The sequence below is a fragment of the Podarcis cretensis genome, assembly GCF_951804945.1.
Source record: "Podarcis cretensis genome assembly, chromosome: 14".
In the NCBI taxonomy this organism is placed as follows: Eukaryota; Metazoa; Chordata; class Lepidosauria; order Squamata; family Lacertidae; genus Podarcis; species Podarcis cretensis.
The window spans coordinates 28,597,428-28,610,281 of NC_137183.1; the positions used below are offsets into that span (position 1 = coordinate 28,597,428).

Consider the following 12,854-nt stretch of genomic DNA (forward strand, 5'->3'; position numbering starts at 1 on the left):
GTCTCTTAGAGCCATCCCAGTTGGTGGCCCCTGTGTGAGTCAGTTCCATCGTTTATACTACGTGAAGGGCTTTCTCTTCTTTGATCTGTCCTGAATCTTCATTCAGCTTCATTGGATATCCACGAGTTCCAGCGTTATGAGAGGAGAAAATCTTTTCCCTATCCACTTTTTCTGTGCAGTGCATATTTTTAATAAATTTCTTGCATGTTGCCTCTTGCCCTTTTCTCATGCAAAAAGTCCCCAACGCTGCAACCTTTCTTCACAGGGAAGTTGCTCCACCCACTTGATCGTGTTGGCTGCCCTTTCCTGAACCTTTTCCAACTCTACAATATCCTTTTTGAGATGTGGCGAAAGGAATTTCTCCCATCAGCTGTTTAGATAAACCTGGAACGAAGCCAGCCTTGCCGCTTGCTGAAGAGGAACCTACATCAATGTGTAATGCCCTCGAGATGTTTTGATCTACCATTCCTGTCCCCCCAGCTGCCCCACGGGTTGGGGGGCTTGCATCTAAGCTCACTCGATGGGCCATTTTGGCAGGCGAATGGAACACCCTACTCCTCAGTCACATGATGTCATGGCGACGCCCCCTCGGGTTCCACCTTGAAAGGCAGGTGGCATGGTATACATTGAAGAAAGCACAGAATAAGCTTTATAAATAGCAATAATAGGTGCAGCTTTGCACCCCTTGGAGGGCAGTTAATGAGGTTTACCAAGGCGGCTGCTTGGGGACTTGCGCCTGGTCTATAAATAGGGGTGCAGCGAAGCTGACGTAACAGCGCTAAGGTCTTTCATCTGTTGCGGAGACTTCCTTCATCAATCTCTGAAGCAACAATGTGGTGCTTTGCTGGCTTCAAGGGGGCCTTGTAATGCATTTGCAAGCAGCTGGCAGAGTTTGGCGTTCTTGTTTGTGCCATTAGCAAAAGGGGGTGGGGGGCTTAATAGTCTAATCCATCTGGAAAGCAAGTAGATTTATTAGGCTCCACACTAAATGGGCTCATAATTACGACAGCCATTTCCGCTCACTCCCATTTCCCACCCCCACCCCCCAGTACATGAATCAACATGGTTCAGAATCTCGCAGCAAGGAGAAAATTGCACATAATTTGCAGTTTTGGCAAGGATTAGAACTTCCAGCCACATTTTATATGATTTGGCATTTTTTTTAATGACACATACCACAGAGCCATCATTTTCAGGACAGCCCTGGCAAATCTGGAACCATACTTGCTAACCAGATAACACTGATACAGTCTTCTTTACTTGAACTTTGTTCTTTTAACCTATGTGCAACTGTACTCATTCTGTGTGCTTATAGTTTTGTTTTTCATCTTTTAATTTTCACCTGTCGTTATCCCTGTCCTCTTCTGTTTTCTATACGTTATAAAATGAAATAAGAAAAACTTACAAACATAAATAAAGAAATAAATAGATCCCACAGCATGTTAGATAGGCAGCAACTGAGTTCAAAGAAAGGAGTCTCCCATTTGTCTGAATACTTTGTGGCTCTGTCTGCACAGAGGTCCAGTGTTTTGAGTTGGGCACCCCCGATTTGCACTTTGTGTTTCTCAAGGTGACTGGATTCTAGCTGTGGTGGTTTGGAATTGTTCACGTTCAGTTTTAGCAATAGCTCAAACCACCCCTTGAGATCTAGACGCTGGGAAAAGAGCATTTCAATAGCATTGCAGATTTTTTTGATTTTTTTTGAGATGCCTCAGACCGGAGTTGGCAACATTTCACTGGCCCTGAATTTATACACCTCGGGCTTAATGTCTGTTGGAGTGCGATCTTAGTGCAGTGTTAATGTGTCCCATGCTGGCTCTGTGTGTGTGAATGAATGAATGGGCTTGAAATGGGCATTCGGCAGAGTGCTTTGACAGAGCAGGTGGAGGTTTGCCAGAGGAGCAAAATGGGTCTACCTGGGAGGAGGGAACTTTTCGCTGTAGAACAGGGTTGGGCAGTTTTTGTTTTTTGTTTTTTAATAATATTTATTAAGGTTTTAAAACATTGCAACGTAAAAAACAGAAAACACAATACAAAGAAAAACAAAACATTTCCAAGAAAAAATGCTAAAAATTAAAAAGCAAAAAAAAAAACCAAAAACAGATAAAAAGGAAAAAAATAATAATTAGAAAATACATACAATCAAAACAGAAAAAACCCCAAATTAAACCTTTACATAATTTTTTTTCTATGACTTATTTCCTTGACCTCCTCACACCTCCCCTCTTTGTTTTCTAGTTCAAATAGATATTTCAGCAAATCCTTCATCTTTATTTTTATCCTAATAATTTATCTTAATATACTGTAATTTTCCATTCTCTCTTTCACCAATTAGCCATCCACTTTTACTTTATTTAATCTTATTTCTCGTTAAAACTGATATATTTAAACCTATTCTCTTAAGACATTTCCCCTAGGGTCATAAAAATTCCATTCCACAATTTCTCCATCTCTCATTAAAAGCAAATTTAAAAAAAAAAAATTTTTTAATTCTCAATATATACACTTTAAATTCCCAATTTTCTTTCACCGTCTCCCCTCCCCAGTCTCGGCCCCTGCCAACAGTTCCATCGGCTTACAACAGTCCATCAACCTGGAGATCTCAAATCCGAGGCTCTTAAGTCTTTTTCATGTCCCATCTGCCAATCTTCTTGATAATCTTTAATATTAAGAAACAGTTCTCAGGGGAGCTCCAACCCAACGATGGTCATATTCCTTCTTATCAAGTCTGCCAGATTTCCATATAATTAAAGATAGGGCCCATAAAGTATCCCCGATCTTGTTTCACACTTCTTCCGAGTCCAAAGGCCCCAGAAACTTCGGTCCTCTCCTGGCTCAAATTCATATTCCAAAAGTCATTTGATCCCCACATAGGGTGATCTCTCCACTTTTCATTTTCCAAATCAAGCCAGGCTCCCATCTCCAAAAACTGGCTTCTCCTAATTACAGTCATGTAAGGCCTCAACTTGTAATCCTCCAATTGTCTCTGTAGGGTTAAAGCTCCCCCTTGCATCACTTTAACAACAACTTTCTCCTTCTCTGGTTCTTCAATTTGTTCAATTGAGAAAGATTCTTGTGCCGGATTCTTGTCGACTTCTTTACTGATGCCTACTTTTGTTCCCAAAATATCAACGCTGGTAGCCATGGCATCTATCTGTTAATGCAGCTTTCCCAGCAGATAAAATGTCCTATTCAATTCAAGCGTAACCTTTTTCTCCGCCGACATCCTTGAAATGTCCAAGGTCAAAGCTAATTTCTCAGAGTTTTTATCTTTAGGCTAATTTCCCAGCTGCATTCTTATGACCATGTCCCAAAACTCCCTCTAGCGGAAAGCAGTCTATCAATCCTTCCAGCACAGTCCCCAAAGTCCCAAAAGTAAATTAATAACAATTCCAGTTACCTTTCCTTCTTTTTAGACGCAAAAATGGACAATGGAAACAAAGTCTTTCTTTGTATCTTAACAGCTAGCTGTCAAACCTTTCTATTCACCGTCGATGGGCTCCTCACGGACCTCTCCCGGGTTTGGAGACGTGACGCTTCAGTTCCTAAATTTTACCTTCTCCAGCAGGCTTCCCTTGCTTCCAAAGGGAGTGTAGGTAATAGTTTCAATCAGTGAAGTTTTAATCCTTTACGTAGAGCTTTCCAAGACCTTAGTTAACAAACTCTTTGCTTCAGTCTATTTACAAAAGGGGGAGGTGGACTTCCTGTTTAGACCTTCCCCCGTTCCTTGCCAAATTAAATTGTTTTAAAAACCTAATTTCCTGTTCTACTCACGGGTGGTTGTTTGAAATCCAATTGTCCACAAGAAAAAGTCAGCGCTCTCCGGCAACGGCTGTGCGGCTTCACTCTGTAAAAATAGCGGTCGATTCAAAACACCGCGCCGCTCACCCCATGTCGTTTTGAAGCCCCCAAAAAGGGGTTTCCCTGCGGGTAGGGGGGGCGCTCCTGGTGTCAGCCAAATCCCACGTTCCCAGGCTTCCTCCGCCTGGGATTTTTAAGGGGTCTCCGCCTTCGCCGCGGCGGCAAGACCCGAATTTCACGGAGCAGGTTCCTCTTAGTCAGAGGAATTCCGCCATTGCCGATGGCGCTAACCCGGAAGTCCGAGGGTTGGGCAGTTTTGCATCTTACGCAGGCGCTCTGTTCCCCCCACCCCACCCCAGCAAGGCAGAGAATTTAAAAGCTCTTTTTTTTTTGCACAGGGTAGCCCTGGCACAAAAATAGCTTTTAAGCTTTCTGCCTCACTTGCGTTTAACTTGCAGAATTTCAGCCAGCCTTCCACCACATATGGTTGAAAGTGCGCAAGTTAAATGCATGTTGGAGGCGATCGTAGTGTACTCTCTGTTTCTGGCAAAGCAGTCTCAGTTCAGTCTTAGATCTATGGTCCCGTTTGCCAATCTTCTGCCGCCCAGATGTTTAGGACTACAACTCCTAGCAGCGCCAGCATCAACGGAGTGTGCTGGCTGGGGCGGGGGAGCTGAGGAGAGTTGCACTCCAAAACATCTGGAGGGCACCAGGTTGGGAAAGTGGCATGTTCAGTTCAGTTTTCTGAGGTTAGTCCTTCCACGCTGAGTGCCAGGCACAGCAGCCCTGGTCACATTTCTCTTCCTGCAGCCCCTTCTGTGCCCATCAGTCCATCCCCACAGCTTGCGAAAAGAGACCAGATGAGTTGCTCTTCTTGGGTTTCTTAGCCTTTAGCAGAGGCAGCCATGAGGTTTGGAGAAAGCAAAGATTTTTCTGACAAATCAGCATATGACTTTAGGAAGCTGTGTGTATGGCTAGGTCACCAACAACTGAGTCTGGGTACATAGCAAAAAACAACAACACAACCCCACACGCACACCAAAGGAAGAAGCCCGAATAAATGTCTTGCCTGCTGCTTGTTGATAACTTGTGATGTAGGGACTCAGTATTGAAATTCACAATGATTTCTATTAAGGGAAAAAATTCAATATTTGGTAGAGATCTGCTGATGTTTCATTTTTAAATTAGGTGCTCAAAGGGACCTCTTGCTAACGACTGCGTTGGATTGCCATCACAAAATTGCAGAACCGTTCCTGGGCACTCTGTCATTCTGCTAAACAACTTATGGGTGTTTCTTTCAAATGCTACACAGATGGAATATGGCTAACAGCCGTAATTAAATAGTAAATCTGTTCTAAAGAGTCAGCCAGCACAGAAAGCCCCTACGTAGATTCAATTATCGTAACTCTGTTCATTTGTATTTGTATGGTATTATAACTTTTTTTCTTCCTCCACTGCACAAAGAAAATCAGTGCATTGTTTAAAATTCTGCTCTGGGTCTTTATCAAGTCAAGATGCATTTAAAATGCTAGCTGCAGAAAGATTAAAAGGCAGATTAATTGTAAATAAGCCATTAATTAGGCATTTGCATTCAAATCAGCGTTTTTTCCTTTCCAGAGAGAAACAGCTGCACACTATTTGGATATTTTAATGCTGCAGGAGTTAATGCGAAATCATTGCATAATCTTGCCTCCTGTCTCAAGCTCTGGGCAAAGCTGCCCCAAGACACTTTGGTACCTGAGGAGGACCCCAAAATAGTGCCCCCCTCCCTACCAGGGAAGAAGGAGGCAGGGAAGAGCTACATCAGGAACAAGGGGACAGAAAAGTCTGCTGCTGGGGAAGTTGGTCTCACCTTGCCTCATGGGTGGGTTGGTCCCTGCCCTAGGGCACTGCTTCCAGTTAGTGTGAACCAGGTGTGGGGAGTGTTTGGCCTGCCTGATGATGCTGAATTACGATTACTATCAGCCACACCAAATGTGGCCAAGGATGATGGGTTTTGTAATACAGCAACCCACCCGGGAAGCCAAAGATTTCCCACCCCTGGTGTAGACAGTTCTACTGAGCTAGCATTTCTTTATTGCATTTATATCCCACCATGTCCTCCAAGGAGCTCAAGGGTGGTGTACAAGGTTCCCCCACTTCTCATTTAATCCCCACAACAACCCTGTGAGGTAGGTTGAGATAGCAGTGACCAACCTGAGAGCTTTGTGGCTAGGTGGGGATTTGAACCCTGATCTCCCAAGTCCTGGTGCAACACTCTAATCATGGTGTTGCATTGGCTCTCTACGTGAGAACACACACACACACACACACACACACACACACACACGGGAAAAGGACAGGGAGGGAAGAGGAAAAATGCAAACTCAGACACCAATTCTTAAACAGCTATTCTTACAATGACCAGCTGGCACAGTTCAGGGGTAGGAGGTGCCTGATGGAGCTGGGCTTTTGGCAGAGCTGATGGAAGGAGCCCTGCATTGTGGTGCTTCCACGATCCAGTTGCAAATAACTTGGGAGCATTTCTGTGTGCTGGGGTAAAATGAGTCCCTTTCTGTACTTTTTTGGTTTTTTTAAAGTATCCATGCATGTGCTAGTTGCTTGGCGAATCCCTTAATACTCAGGCTTGCTGAGAGCAGTGCAGATAGTGGGAGGATGAGGAAGGAAATGCTTCTTTGGACGGACCCTCCAAGTGCCAATCTCCCATTCCTAGGGCTTATAAAAACACTGCTTCTGCATGTATCTCGCCTTTGCCAAGCCCCCAGTCTGTGTGTTCATTTCAGAGCCAGATTAGACTGGCCCAGATTCTTGAGTGTAAACAAGGGCCTTATCTAGGTGTAGCAGAAATCCCTGATCTTTGCGTTTAAAGGCTGGTTTTTTCCCTTCTTGCATCTAAAAGAACATTGCGGTGAGGTGCCTGCAGAAACATAGACTCTTTTGGCTGTTCATTTTGGAAACATACTTTAACGTCTCTTTTTAATTTTTAGCCTTGAGAAGCTGCTCTGGTGTTTTGCACCACCTGAATTGCCTCCAGTGGATCACTGATAGGTAATAAGGGGAATGGAATCTTTTTGCCCGATCCATATAGCCCACTGTGATCAGTAGGGGAGCAGAAGAGCTTTACAAGGCGGAGAGCATCTAACATTCTACTCACAGTAGGCCTATTGAAGTTAACAGACCTAAGTTAGGAGCGAGACCCCATCAGCATGTAACATCTCTGCTCAGAGATCTGCACTGGTTACCTGTTTGCTACCAAGCCATGTTCAGGGTGTTACTATTAGTATACAAAGCCCTTAACTTGGAGCCGAGATCTCCTTACCCCAGATAGGCTCACTTGGCCCCTCTGAAATGGGGAGCTGTCACTGTTCCAGGTACCTCATAATATTGGTTCCACATTTGTAAGAAACCAATCTTGTTATTGTGGCAGCGCAAAGACCTTGGAACTCCCTGCTTGTTGACATCAAGCGTCTTCATTGCACTCTTTCAGGAAAAACAACAAGTCTGCAAGTTGATTTTGCAAATGGAGGCTCTGGTTCGGCTATAACCAGGCACATCGCCCAAAGGCGAGTATCTCCTATTTCTAAGTTAATTTCTGGTAAATTCAGCATAAAAAACCCCAGAACCCTTGCACAGCTTTTGCTGACCAAACACCTTTGCCTACGATTCTGGCATGGCTGTGACGCACACACAACCCGGTGATGAACTCATAAATTCAGCTCCCTCGCTCTCTGTCTCTGATCTATGCTAAGGAGGGCAATTGCCTCCTTCTTTGAAGTGCTAATGTAATTCTGACAGTGGCCGCACATTGTACAAGCTGTTCACCATCTCATTTGCCATTAAGGATGCAGGTGAATGAGCCTTAAAAAAGAAAGGGGAAAAGCATGGTGAATTGTCACCGGCGTGGGATGGTGGCAATAAGCCTGGAGTTGTTGGATCTGGAACTAGATGAGAGCAGAAAGCCAGCTGCAGTAGTGAAACACGGAAGTGTACCCCTGTGCCCCGGCATTGTAGCGGCCTTGTACCTGCAGACTGTTGGTCCATTGACTAGTGTCTCCTACTCTGAAGGCCAGCACCTGTCCTGCATTTCAGACAGGAAGCCTTCCCCAGCTGAACCTTGAGATGATGGAAGCTGAACCTGGCACCTTGTGTATGCAGCTACCCAGGGATGACACTTCCTGCTAAAGAAGTCCTAGTTCTTCTCCTTGTTGTTCATTTATATAGCACCATCCATGCACATAACTCTGTACACAATTAGAATAAGACATTCTATCCTAAAGGACATGCAGTCTGCATAAGAACCTAAGAAGAACCTGCTGGATCAGGCCAATGGCCCATCTAGGCCAGCATTCTGTTCTTGCCTCAATGGGAGGCCTCAATGGGAAGTCTGCAAGCCCTCTCCCCTCTTGTGGTTTCCAGCGACTGGCATTCAAAAGCATTTATGGCTCCAACTGTGGAGGCAGAATGTAGCCATCAGTAGCCCCCCTCTGCCATTTGTATAACCCTCTTTTAAAGCCATCTAGCTTGGTGGCCATCACTGCCTCCTGTGTGAGTGAGTACCATAGGTTAGCTACGTGCTGTGTGAAGATGGGTTTTCTTGTTTATCTGTCTCGAACAGGGGTCAGCAACCTTTTTCAGCTGTGGGCCCCAGTCCACTGTCCCTCAGACCATGTGGTGGGCTGGACTATATTAAAAAAAACAATGAACAAATTCCTATGCCCCACAAATAACCCAGAGATGCATTTTCAATAAAAGCACACATTCTACTCATGTAAAAACACCAGGCAGGCCCCACAAATAATCCAGAGATGCATTTTCAATAAAAGCACACATTCTACACATGTAAAAACACGCTGATTCCCGGACCGTCTGTGAGCTGGATTGAGAAGGCGGTTGGGCCGCATCCAGCCCCTGGGCCTTAGGTTGCCTACCCCTGGTCTCAAACCTTCCAACATTCAGCTTCATTGGATGGGTCCACCGAGTTTTATGTCTAAAACAGTTGATCTTGAGTTCCAGGGAAATGCACTGGCCACAGAACCATAGAGATGGAAGGGACCATGAGGGTCCTCTAGCCCAACCCCCTGCAATGCATAAATCTTTTCCCCCAACATGCAGCTCAAACCCACAGCCCTGAGATGAAGAGTTTTATGCTTTATCGGCTGAGCTAACCATGCTATCAATGCTTTCTGGCTTTTTTTTTTCTTCTTCTTGATTAAAGGCTGCTAATGCCTGGAACATATTAGGATAGCCTTGCCTGGCTGATGGGAACTATAGTCCAAAACATATGGAGGGTGCCAGGTTGGGGAAACCTGTTCAGAACCCTTCCAGGCTCCTCCAGGAAACCTAGAAGTCATATTTCTTACTCCTTGAGTGTCTGAATTTTTTTTTTTATAGGTGAGCATACAGTCACATGAATGTGGAAGCACATCCATTGCCCTTATATATTATAAATTAAAAGAGATGACTCTGAAAGTGCTATTCTGATGCCTGTCTCTCTGAGTGCTTTTCCTGTTCCTTCAGTTCTTCATCTGTGTTTACACTGCAAGGGTCTTAACTTATTTAGGGGTGGAGCGAAACCAGTGGAGAAACAGTGGGCTGTTTGTTGCCTGCGTGTAGCTGTTTCCTGCAAACAGAATAGTTAAAGAGGATCTGTTCTTCCTTCTCCTCCCTTGAGCGCCACACCACACACCTCCAAACAAGAAGATTTCTCATCTCTCATCGGCAGCCATCACAGCTGGATGCTGGAAAACAAACAAAATCCCTGAAGCCCGGGCCTCTAAGTGGGATAAGTAACAAAAACAACAACCCAAGCAGTCTTCAATATTTTAAAAGCAAGCCCTGGGAAAGAAAGAGAAGGGCGGGGGGGGGGGGAAGAGGGAGAACAGGCCAGCTCTAAAGGAGAAACCATGAGGGAATCAACTTAAGGAAGCTTTGTCAAAGTTTTTTCTGCTTCCCATCTCGCTTTTTTTTTTATCTTCTTGTGTGAGCAACAAGGTTATAGAGAATTGCACTCAAGGCAAGATGTGTAGGCACGTAACGATATATAGAAACCTGGCAGTGTTCTCTCCTATAATGTAGCTCATGTAACTAAATTCAAAATGTGTTTTATATTTTCTTTTCCTTCGCTGGAGGTGGGATGAGAGACAGTAGCAAATTTTTGAGTGTTTTTAATTTTGCAGAAAATGTGTTTATTTTTGTTGGCGTTTCTATAAGAGTGAAATTGGTGGGTTTTTTGTTTAAAGAATTAGATATACCCTGTATTCTTCAACAATATGGGACGTTTTCCTTGTTAAGTGTGTTACGGTAAAATCTGGGTGCGAGGCTGCTCTGCCACCCAGCTCGTCGGACTAAGTCTGCGGGTCCCTGCGGAGGAAAATGAGCTCAGCCGGAGACAGGAGCAAGCTGCAGAAGATCCAAGTTTATTGCGCAACAGGTTCAAGGCAAGATTGAACACCCTCCATGTCCCAGAATACAGTGCAAAATACATCCCAGTTACATCATGAATACATTAAGAAGAGGTTGGGTTACACAGATTACATCATGAATACCTTAAGAGGTTGGGTTACACAGGATTAACATATGGAGGAGGGAGGGGGGAATATGCAGAGCTGGAGATATGCGCAGATAAGCACATCCTGAGTACCGGTGATGAGAAGACAATGGTCCATGTACTGGCATTGCCCAGAGGAAAGGCTTGGCAGAGTGATTTGACAGGATTAGGGTCTTGACACCTTGCTTGAGGGATTATGGAGGACAGGGGAGGTGTCATGGAGTCCTAGAGAAATTGAGCAAATTGGCACGTTGAGTTTCTATGAATTTTATAAATTTTAGTCCCTTTTGACATTGACAATTGGAAATAAATGGATATATTGTAGCGAAGAAGAAGGTGAAGAAGGCATGCCCCCCCCCTTCCGTATCAAGTGTGAAACGGCCGGGTAGGAGCCAACACAGTGTGGAATTGTGAAATGAATGAAGGGTAAACCAAGGTCCCATCAACTTGAGACTGGCGAGATGTTACCTGTCCGATGGGGGCAGGTATATATCCACTAATGTCATAGCCCGAACTTCTCCTCTTCCTTTGAGGTGAAAGGATAGCATGTAGATGGTTGCTTTCATCACTTTCTGTCTTGGGTAGCAGGTGGTATCAAATCCGCCTCAGTGTCCTAGCTGGGACAGTGTAGAGTAGTGGTTAGAACCCAAAGTGGGTGGTACTGCCCCCTGGCCCTGGCAGGCAATGGGGTTAGGGGGCAGTAAGAAGCAAGGGGATGGCAGTCGGGCTCTGGAGGTGTATATGACTATCCCGCTTTGTAAAGCTGGTATCACTGGAACAAGTTTATCAGTTTTGTTGAATTGATTATGCTAAGCAATCTTAATTGGGTTTTGAATAAATGTGCAATTAACTGTTACTATTTTGAATCCGATTGTTACTGTCTTCCTTAGTGGGCTGTGCGAACTGCTATTATAAATAATGCCTTTTACAGGGGAAGGGAGGGGCACTATGGAACCAAGGGGGCAGTGGCCTGAAAACGTTTGCGAACCACTGCCCTTGTTGGACTAGGAACTGGAAGACCAGGGTTCAAATCCCTGCATAGCCATGAAGCTATGACCTTGGGCCAAGCAAAGCATCTCAGTCTTACCTATCTTGCAGGGTTGTTGTGAGCATAAAATAGGGAGAATAATCTATCAGCTGCTTGGAGAGGGCAGGGGTCTGAGGTGCGATATAAATGTAATAGATAAAGCTCAGATTAGCAAGCAAGTGTAGGGCACACTGTTAGTGTTGTGAGCAAGATCCCAGCATAGCAGGCCACTGTGTGTTTGAAACGGGCCAGGTATTTCTTGCTGTGCTTTAGCAATGTGTGGACCAGCCCTAGCTTGGAAGTTTTCCACAAGAGCCTCTGATGAGAGTTTATCTTGCCCCTTCTATGTGCTCTGGATATCATCTTGCTCTGTGTAGGAATGGAAGCAACTCTGGGTCTTTCCAGGACAGCTGTGAGGCAGGCATGTGTGTGTGCACGCACGCACGCACGCACACACACGCACACACACACAGAAAATTATGCAATGGTTAGCTTGCCTGAAGCAGTGCATTTTCTTCCAACACCTCCTTCGTCACCCTTTCCAAAATAGCTTGCCAAGTTGCGTCCCAAGTACATATTTTATAGCTTGTGTTGAGTTGAAGATGTCCAATTGAACCTTAAGTACCTATTTAAGTCACTGAGACAGGCCAAATAAAGGGTCAAGTGGGGAGATGTAGTTGTCGCCACGGCAGAGCTCAAACAGGGCTCCGTCCAAAGGGGCTTTGGTTCCTTTCCCAATTCAAGGCCACCAGCACAAGAGTCCCTCTTGACCTGCCCAGCACCCTTGGTGTGAATTGGCAAAAGCGCAAGGCAGCTAAGTTCCACCCCTCCGCCCAGATGACTACGGAAACTCAAGGCTGAAGAAACTATTTTCATTGCGGGAATGGCATTGAGGACAATGGCGTTTCTGTCCAAGCAGCCTTCTCGTTTGCCAAAGAGAGGGAGCTTTTCTGGGCATGCTAGCGTTTGGTTCAGCCGGTTACAGTGTGTATCGGTGCTTTTCAAATTCCCTGTGCTTGAGGAACCTTTTTTGCCTTGATGCACCTGCCATCTTTGTTAGCCATGGAACATCTGCGCATTTCTCTTTCGCCGATAGCCAGCTGTGCTGTAGCGTTTAAGAGTCTCCTACTGGGACCTGGGAGAGACCAGGGTTCAAATCCCTACTCGGCCATGAAGCTCACTAGGTGACCGTGGGCCATTCATTCCCTCTTGCCCTAACCTACCTCGCAGGGTTGTTGTGAGGATAAAAGGGGGCGGGGAGCTATGTACACCACTTTGTGCTCCTTGGAGGAAAAGTGGGGTATAAATGCAGTAAATAAATACTGAATTTAGGGTCAGGTTCTAGGCTTCATGGACTACTTGTGCAGAAAACTGGACTCCCCCCCCCTCTCTTATCCCTCTCATGCATTTGCAAGGGAAGTTGGGTAGCAGCAGGCTGCCTCTTTCCTAGCTAAGCTTCCCTAATGAATTTCCTGTTAG

At 45.1% G+C, this 12,854-nt stretch overlaps 1 protein-coding gene across 4 annotated transcripts in view; it reads left to right on the forward strand.

The window, feature by feature from the left end:
• The window catches only part of GLCE (glucuronic acid epimerase), a 60,216-nt gene that overhangs the window by 35,318 nt on the left and 12,044 nt on the right, over window positions 1-12,854 (forward strand). For 2 of the 4 annotated variants that reach the window (XM_079953021.1, XM_079953022.1), the window contains one exon: window positions 266-435. The exons of the other annotated variants lie outside the window; for them this stretch is intronic. The gene's annotated coding sequence lies outside the window, so the exon portion shown is untranslated. The remainder of the gene's footprint in view (window positions 1-265; window positions 436-12,854) is intronic. 4 annotated transcript variants of the gene reach the window in all.